This window comes from Microcaecilia unicolor, chromosome 10 (genome assembly GCF_901765095.1).
Source record: "Microcaecilia unicolor chromosome 10, aMicUni1.1, whole genome shotgun sequence".
Taxonomy (NCBI): domain Eukaryota; kingdom Metazoa; phylum Chordata; class Amphibia; order Gymnophiona; family Siphonopidae; genus Microcaecilia; species Microcaecilia unicolor.
This window is the reverse complement of record NC_044040.1, coordinates 183,569,032-183,578,263: the sequence shown is the minus strand read 5'-3', so window position 1 is coordinate 183,578,263 and position 9,232 is coordinate 183,569,032.

The following is a 9,232-nucleotide window of genomic DNA, read 5'->3' as shown; positions in this document are numbered from 1 at the left end:
GTTCCTCAGTTCCCCAGGACCAAAGTCCACCACCCTAACCACTAGGCTACTCCTCTAACCACCACCGGTTTTATCCCTGGATATTAATTGCTAGTCCAGGCTAACACCGTATCCTGTTCGAAAATACATTTGAGATGGACATCCATTTGGGATGTTCTGACCTGGATGTTCCTAGTCTGACTTGACCATCCTTTCGAAAATGCCCCTCCGTGTATCTTTTTAAAATCACACCTACGTTATAAGCATAGATAGTTCCATCTGTTCTGGAGCAGGTGTAAATATCCACACCTAGGACCCTGTGTACTTAGCTGCGCTAGAGGCATTAGTGTTTTTAGTGCTCGCTAACCATTAGTGCGTGCTAACTGTGTAGGAACCCACAATATTCCTATAGACACCACAGTTAGCACGTGCTAAAAATTCTAGTGCACCTTAGTAAACAGGGCTCCTAGATTATTTAAGTACACAGGAAAATGAGCTATAATCGACATCTACTTGTAAACTCTACCCTGAGTCATCCACACATGCAAACAAACTGGGCAACACAATAATAATGGGGGATTTCAATTACCCGCATATAGACTGGGTTAATGTAACATCTGTACACGCAAGGGACATAAGATTTCTTGATGAAATCAAGGACAGCTTCATGGAACAGCTAGTTCAGGAGCCGACAAGAGAAGGAAAAATACTAGACTTAGTCCTTAGTGGTGCTCATGATCTAGTGCAGGGGGTAACGATACGAGGGCCGCTTGATAACAGTGATCATAATATGATCGGTTTTGATATTGGCATTGAAGGAAGTGAAACTAGGAAATCAAGTACGCTAGCGTTTAACTATAGAAAAGGTGATTACGACAAAATGAGAAAAATGGTGAAAAAAAGACTGAAAGGAGCAGCTCGCAGAGTAAAAAACTTGCATCAGGCGTGGATGCTGTTTAAAAACACCATCCTGGAGGTTCAGGACAAATATATTCCACGTATTAGAAAAAAGGGAAAAAAGACTAAACGTCAGCCGGCGTGGCTAAACAGTAAGATAAAGGAAATCATTAGAGCCAAAAAACAATCCTTCAGAAAGTGGAGAAGAGAACCAACTGAAAGTAACAGGATAGATCATAAGGAATGCCAAGCCAAATGCAAAGCAGAGATAAGGAGGGCAAAAAAGGACTTTGAGAAGAAATTAGCGTTGGAAGCAAAAACACATAGTAAAAATTTTTTTAGATACATTAAAAGCAGGAAACCGGCCAAAGAGTCGGTTGGGCCGCTGGACGAAAATGGTGTTAAAGGGGCGATCAAGGAGGACAAAGCCGTAGCGGAGAAATTAAATGAATTCTTTGCTTCGGTCTTCACCGAGGAGGATTTGGGGGGGACACCGGTGCCGGAAAGAATATTTGAAGTGGGGGAGTCGGAGAAACTAAACAAATTCTCTGTAACCTTGGAGGATGTAATGGGTCAGTTCAGCAAGCTGAAGAGTAGTAAATCACCGGGACCTGATGGTATTCATCCCAGAGTATTAATAGAACTAAAAAATGAACTTGCGGAGCTACTGTTAGAAATATGCAATCTGTCCCTAAAATCGAGTGTAGTACCGGAAGACTGGAGGGTAGCCAATGTTACTCCGATTTTTAAGAAGGGTTCCAGAGGAGATCCGGGAAATTATAGACCGGTGAGTCTGACGTCGGTGCCGGGCAAGATGGTGGAGGCTATTATTAAGAATAAAATTGCAGAGCATATACAAAAACATGGACTGATGAGACAAAGTCAGCACGGATTTAGTGAAGGGAAGTCTTGCCTCACCAATCTAATGCATTTTTTTGAGGGGGTAAGCAAACATGTGGACAATGGGGAGCTGGTTGATATTGTATATCTGGATTTTCAGAAGGCGTTTGACAAAGTGCCGCACGAAAGACTCCTGAAGAAATTGCAGAGTCATGGAATCGGAGGTAGGGTATTATTATGGATTAAGAACTGGTTGAAAGATAGGAAGCAGAGAGTAGGATTGCGTGGCCAGTATTCTCAGTGGAGGAGGGTAGTTAGTGGGGTCCCGCAGGGGTCTGTGCTGGGTCCGTTGCTTTTTAATGTATTTATAAATGACCTAGAGATGGGAATAACTAGTGAGGTAATTAAATTCGCCGATGACACAAAATTATTCAGGGTCGTCAAGTCGCAGGAGGAATGTGAACGATTACAGGAGGACCTTGCGAGACTGGGAGAATGGGCGTGCAAGTGGCAGATGAAGTTCAATGTTGACAAGTGCAAAGTGATGCATGTGGGTAAGAGGAACCCGAATTATATCTACGTCTTGCAAGGTTCCGCGTTAGGAGTTACGGATCAAGAAAGGGATCTGGGTGTCGTCGTCGATGATACGCTGAAACCTTCTGCTCAGTGTGCTGCTGCGGCTAGGAAGCGAATAGAATGTTGGGTGTTATTAGGAAGGGTATGGAGTCCAGGTGTGCGGATGTTATAATGCCGTTGTATCGCTCCATGGTGCGACCGCACCTGGAGTATTGTGTTCAGTACTGGTCTCCGTATCTCAAAAAAGATATAGTAGAATTGGAAAAGGTACAGCGAAGGGCGACGAAAATGATAGTGGGGATGGGACGACTTTCCTATGAAGAGAGGCTGAGAAGGCTAGGGCTTTTCAGCTTGGAGAAGAGACGGCTGAGGGGAGATATGATAGAAGTGTATAAAATAATGAGTGGAATGGATCGGGTGGATGTGAAACGACTGTTCACACTATCCAAAAATACTAGGACTAGAGGGCATGAGTTGAAGCTACAGTGTGGTAAATTTAAAACGAATCGGAGAAAATTTTTCTTCACCCAACGTGTAATTAGACTCTGGAATTCGTTGCCGGAGAACGTGGTACGGGCGGTTAGCTTGACGGAGTTTAAAAAGGGGTTAGATAGATTCCTAAAGGACAAGTCCATAGACCGCTATTAAATGGACTTGGAAAAATTCCGCATTTTTAGGTATAACTTGTCTGGAATGTTTTTACGTTTGGGGAGCGTGCCAGGTGCCCTTGACCTGGATTGGCCACTGTCGGTGACAGGATGCTGGGCTAGATGGACCTTTGGTCTTTCCCAGTATGGCACTACTTATGTACTTATGTACTTATGTACTGTTTACATGTGTATGCTTCCAATATTTTCAGCATACCTGTGCTTAAAACTAGGATCTTGTAGATCTGGAGACCACCTTGGATTCTGTATTTGGGTTTAATTGATAACCTTTTCTAAGTCCAAGCTCAAGTTATTTCCCTGCTCAAGTGGAGGCAATAGACGGTGAAGTGACTTACCAAAGGTCACAAGCAGCGTTACTGAGAGATGCAGTATCTGAACCCTGGTTTATTTGCTTCTCAGTCCATGGTTCTACTAACAAGCTACTTTTCAGTGCTTGATGAAGATTGTTTCTTCGAAATACAGACTGTGTTGGGCTGAGTACTGGTTTCTTCGGTTATATTCCTAATATCATTACATGAATGGGATACAGCTTTGCTTACTAAATATTTTACAGTGCTGGAACAATAATATTCCTTTAATCCTTTATTTTTCCTGAACACATTAATCTGTGTGTGGGAGAGACTGATGCTATCAGACTTTTGGACTTTGAAACTGAACTTCATATTTGTGTACAGAATTTCTCGCTTTGAAAGTGCCTCCCCTCTGTTAATTAAGGGGTTCTTTTACTAAGGTGTGCTGAAAAACGGCCTGCGGTACTGTAAACGCACGTTTTGGACGCGCGCAGAATTTTTTTTAATGCACCTACAAAAAAATGCCTTTTTAAAACTTTTGAAAATTGCCACGCGTCCATTTTGGGTCTGAGAGCTTACCGCAAGCCATTGACCTAGCGGTAAGGTCTCACGTGGTAACCAGGCGTGCGCCAGAAAATATAAAATATTTTTCAGACGCACGTAGTGGATGCGCGCCAAAATTGAAATCACTGCAAGGGTTATGCGGTAACCGGGCGGTAACCGGGCGGTAACTCTAATTTGGCACACGTTGGGCGCATGTAGGCACCTACGCGGCTTAGTAAAAGGATCCCTAAATTACACTGGCTTTCCGTCAGAGCGAGAATCACTTTCAAATTATGGGCTCCTTTTACTAAGTGGCAGTAAGTCCAATGTGGGCTTACTGCTCGCTATACAGGAAGTACCGCCCCTAGCGTGCCATCATATCCGATGCTACAAAAATGTATTTATTTTTGTAGCGCCAGAGTGTACCCAGCGGTAATCGGGCTCCCCCCGAAATGGCCACGCGACAAGTGCTTTACTTGGCGCACGGCCATTTCCTATAGGAAAGCGAGACTTCCCTTTTACCAGCGCAGGCCCCCTTTTGCCGCAGCTTGATAAAAGGGGCCCTATGTGCCTTCATCTTTCAACTCTTGAATGGTACAGCCCCAGATTATATGCAACCGTTAATAAATCTACCCCTGCGAAATGCTACCTAAGACTACATTTCCCTAACTGTAAAAAGATGATCTACACACAAATGTTCACGCTTTCCAAAAATAGTAGGACTAGGGGGCATTCGATGAAACTACAGTTTAGTACATTTAAAACAAATAGGAGAAAATGTTTCTTCACCCAACGCGTAATTAAACTCTGGAATTCGTTGCCGGAGAACATGGTGAAGGCGGTTAGCTTGGCAGAGTTTAAAAAGGGGTTGGACGGTTTCCTAAAGGACAAGTCCATAGACCGCTACTAAATGGACTTGGGAAAAATCCACAATTTCGGGAATAACATGTATAGAATGTTTGTACGTTTGGGACGCCTGCCAGGTGCCTTGACCTGGATTGGCCGCTGTCGGGGACAGGATGCTGGGCTCAGTGGACCTTTGATCTTTTCCCAGTATGGCATTACTTATGTACTTATGCACAAATCAGTTCATTCTGCTGACTTCACATATTTAGGGACTCCCTACATATTTATACCACTATTTTGTGGGCTTTGCTTTGGCATGTAATGTGCTTTGGCCTTAAGTTTTATTGAGTTGCCTTCCAGGTGCATAATAAGAATGGCCTGCCAGTAGTAGAGTTTATTTTCATTTCATGTGTGCAGTTTAATAACTAATTCCAAAGTATCATGTACATTTGGTCAAAAATATTTAAGTTAGAATGCAGAGGCCATAAAAAGGACAGCTGGCTACAGATGTTTGAGCACTTGAGGGCGGAGACCCTGGAGATGCTTGAAATACTCCAGATAATTCAGAACACTGGAAAGCTCCAGGGAAAATTATATTTTGCTTAAGAAAAATCATGAACAATCATCACTCGATAGGGAAACTTTTTTTTAGAAATGATGCAAAGTGTATTTTTCTCTTTGGTACAGAGTAGGTCCACTATCAAATTTTGGCTAAGTACTCAAAGGCCTGGCTAGAAAGAAAAGGCCAAGTGCTAAATTGTAAGCATGGAATGCTTATTCAAAATATTTTGGCTATTTTCTTTGGAAGCAATTAAAACAAATAATTTGACTCATTGATACCTCCAAAGATGGTAGGAATGAGAGCTCGCCAAAAGACATTGGGGCCTGGTTTCTAAAAGGTGTTAAGTCTTTAAGGCTGGATTCAATAAATGGCGCTCAATATTCAGCACTAAAAAAAATAATTGCTGAACGATCTTATTTATTATGTATTTATATTATGTATTTTTCATGTATTTACATAGATTTATTCATTTTATCTATTTTACATATATATTTTAGGGCCCTGTTTACTAAGCTGCACTATAGGTGCGCTAGCATTTTTAGTGTATGCTAACGCTAGAGACACCCATAGGAATATATGGGTGTCTCTAGCATTTAGCACACACTAATTTTAGTGCGCCCTAAAAATGCTAGCGCACCTTAGTAAACAGTGCCCTTATTTTCTTAGACCTCTGAGGCCGACACAACAGCCAAAACATGGTGAATGGCCCAACCAAGAGAACTGGGAATGTTCCAACCAAGAAAACTTGAATGTTCTAACCAGGGGGATTGTGAATGTGCCAACCAAGGGAGATTGAAACATGGGGCTGGTTGTCAGTACTGAACTCCAGAAAAGGAGGTTGAAGGAGAATAGAGAGGTTGAAGAGAAGAGAAAACAGATATCCTTGTGACCTATGCTGTGTCTTGTACTCCTGTTGTGCAATGTCTTTCCATTGTTTGCTTATTGCTGTAGGTTGGTGGGTAAGATCAAACTTTTTGCCTGTCAGTCTTCTATCTCCAATAGGGTCTTAAAAGGGTAGAGTGAAAGGATGTGGTTGGTGGAAGAATGTATTATGGAGACTTTGGACCCTATGCAGACTTTGGTATCATCTACAAAGAGGCAAATTGTATTAGACAGCCCTTCTGCAATGTTGCTTACAAAAATGTTAAAATGAAATGGACCAGGAACTGATCCTTGTGGAACACCACAAGTAATGTCCCTTTCCTCAGAATGAACTCAATTTACCATCATCCTTTGTCACCTTCCACTCAACCAGTTGCCTACCCAGTCACTTTAGGGCCATACTGAGTGCACTCCGTTATTTATTAGTCACCTATGTGGAATTGTGTCAAACACTTTGGTAAAATAAATCTAAGTACACCACATCTAGTGCTCTCCCTTGATCCAACTGTGAGTGCCCTTAAAAGAATTTCCCTTTTAGTCTGAGCCTGATTAATTCCCTAATCCCTGCAAAATCACTGCTGGAGACTAAGCCAGCATGTCAGCAATGATGGCAGTTGCTCTCTGTTTCATTCCCTGCTTTTCTCCCGGTATGGCTTGGCTCCTTCTCAGCACAGCAGCAGTGCCGAACTTTAAACCATATCCTCACTTTCTACTTCCAGCCCAGGTATGCAGCTAGTATACTGTTGAGAAATTTTGAATTGTACTGGTTTTGTGCATTTATGTTTGTTGTGGGACCAGTGGTTGTGGGTCTCATGTACTAACGTTAGTCTTTGGAGATCTGGTGTTTGTTTTCATCGAATGAGCATTCTGCAGACATTTTATCATCACTGTTCACGTTGATGAATTTTCAGTATTGGATCCTTTGACTTGTCAAGCTTATGTTATCAACTTTGGCTGAGGTATTTTGACTCCTGAGGTGCATGTGGCACCAAAACGCAGGACTGCATCAAGCCATGTTTTACTTCGCTATTTATAGTTGATGACCTATCAATAAACATCTCTATGCTGGAACTGCACTGGTCTACCTCCTTTCTTTTTGTTTACTTGTTCCGTCTGGTGTTCTTGGGGGACCCTTCTGCTTTTGTAACAGGGGCGTAGCTAGGTGGGGCCACGGGGGCATGGGCCCCCACAGATTTAGCCCTAGCACCCCTGCTTTCACCCCCCCACCGCCGACCCTCCCCTGCCACATTCGACCCACCCTCCAGCTGCCGCCAACCCTCCCCCGCTGCTGCGATCAGGTACCTTTGCTGGCGGGGGGTCCCCAACCCCCGCCAGCCGAAATCCTCTTCAGCGCCGGTCTCTGGCGCGTTGCTGATCTTGATTCTGTTTCTGTGAGTCCTGACGTCCTGCACGAACGTGCAGGATGTCAGGACTCACAGAAACAGAATCCAGATCAGCGAACGCGCCAGACTCGGAGACTGGCACTGAAGGGGGCTTCAGCTGGCAGGGGTTGGGGACCCCCTCAGGAAAGGTGGTTGGCGGCGGCGGGAGGGGGGTTGAAAAAGACGGGTGAGGGTGGCCGGCAGCGGGGGGGGGGGGGGGGGGGGGGGTTAAAAGTCGTGGTGGGGGTTGGCGGCGCTGGGGGGGGGGGGCTAAAATGTGCCCCCTCACCTCGGGCTCTGGACCCCCCTGCTGCCGAAGTCTGGCTACGCCCCTATTTTGTAAGCATTAGCATATGGCCATTTCATATTGCATGGATATCCAAATCCCAATTCTACAAAGGCAAGATATGGACATCTAACAGTGCAGTCCATCCATATCGTATGGAAGTGTGATCTAGGTGTGTTCTGGGTGAGACTAGAGAGGGCCCAAAATATGGATGTCCAACTCTGATCACAGCAGGGGAAGGAAAGTCCAAGTCTAAAAGACGGACATCTGTGTTAAATCATGGGCACAGCCAAACCTCAATGGGAGAGGGGGCCAGAGCCCAAGGTGGGGGGGCTCATTTTGGCCTGCCTCCCTGCTGCCGCCCTCCCACAGCAACCTTTGTCCCCCCCGCTGCCGCCACTTCTGCCTCTCCGCCCTGCTTCTCCCCCTGCCACCGCCGCTGGAGGGTACCTTGGCTGGCAGGGGTCCCCAACCCCCACCAGCTAAACTGTTTGTCCTATGCTGGTCTTACATTGCTGGTGCCCTGTCCTGCTTTCAGCGCCGTGTACGCTCATTTTAATGAAACTGAGCATGCACAAGCAAACTGGGGGCCCCGGAGCCAGTTTGAGGGGGCCAGGCCCCCATGGCCCCCCGTAGCTATGCCACTGCTGTGTTTAGACGTGATACTTGTCAAGTCCAGGTTACAGAAAGGTGATCTGATTGAGTCTTTGAAGCAAGTGATAGCGCAAGTATTACACTGAACCTTGGGTAGCAGAGGAGGAGGGCATTCACTTAGGGTACACTGCTGTCCACGGTGCTCTCTTTGGCTGCCCAGCTGGAAGAGAAGTGAGCGTGGGATGCAGAAGAAAGGGAGAGGGAGAAAGAGAGTGAACAAATGGGGAGAATCAAGGAAGCGTTAGTGAGATATAGAGTGAGGGGAAGATAACTAAATTAGGGATGGAGGCATAGGAAGGAAAAGAGATAATCATTATAAGAGAAAGAGAGGTATAGAAAGAAGGAAGAGTGAGTGGGAAGAAATAAGGAAAAGCATGAGAGAGTGAGTGAGCAAAAGGAGGGGCAAAAGAATAATTAATGGATGAGGAGACAAGGAAGTGAATGAAAGGATCAGGGGAAAGACAATGAGTGAGGGAATTAGAATGGATGAGAGGACCAGGGGATAAGAGTGAGTGAGAACCTCAGAGGAGCTGACAGGTAGGCGTGAATGAGAAGATCAGAGGGGAATACAGGCAGAGAGTGAGAGAGAGATCGGAAGGAACTGGTTGAAAAGAAAGTGACTGAGGATATTTAAGGGATTGTGGCATGTGAGTGAGAGAAGAGATCAGTGTTGGGATGAGGAATATGAGTTCACTGTCTGTCTGTCTCTCTCTTGACCTCAGATGCACCTCCCAGATCCTGGATCCCTTCTTTTTCCTCTTGCTCCTGACCCCCTTCTCTGCATAACCCCTCCTTCCTCTATCCCGATTCTCCCTTCTTTTTAAATT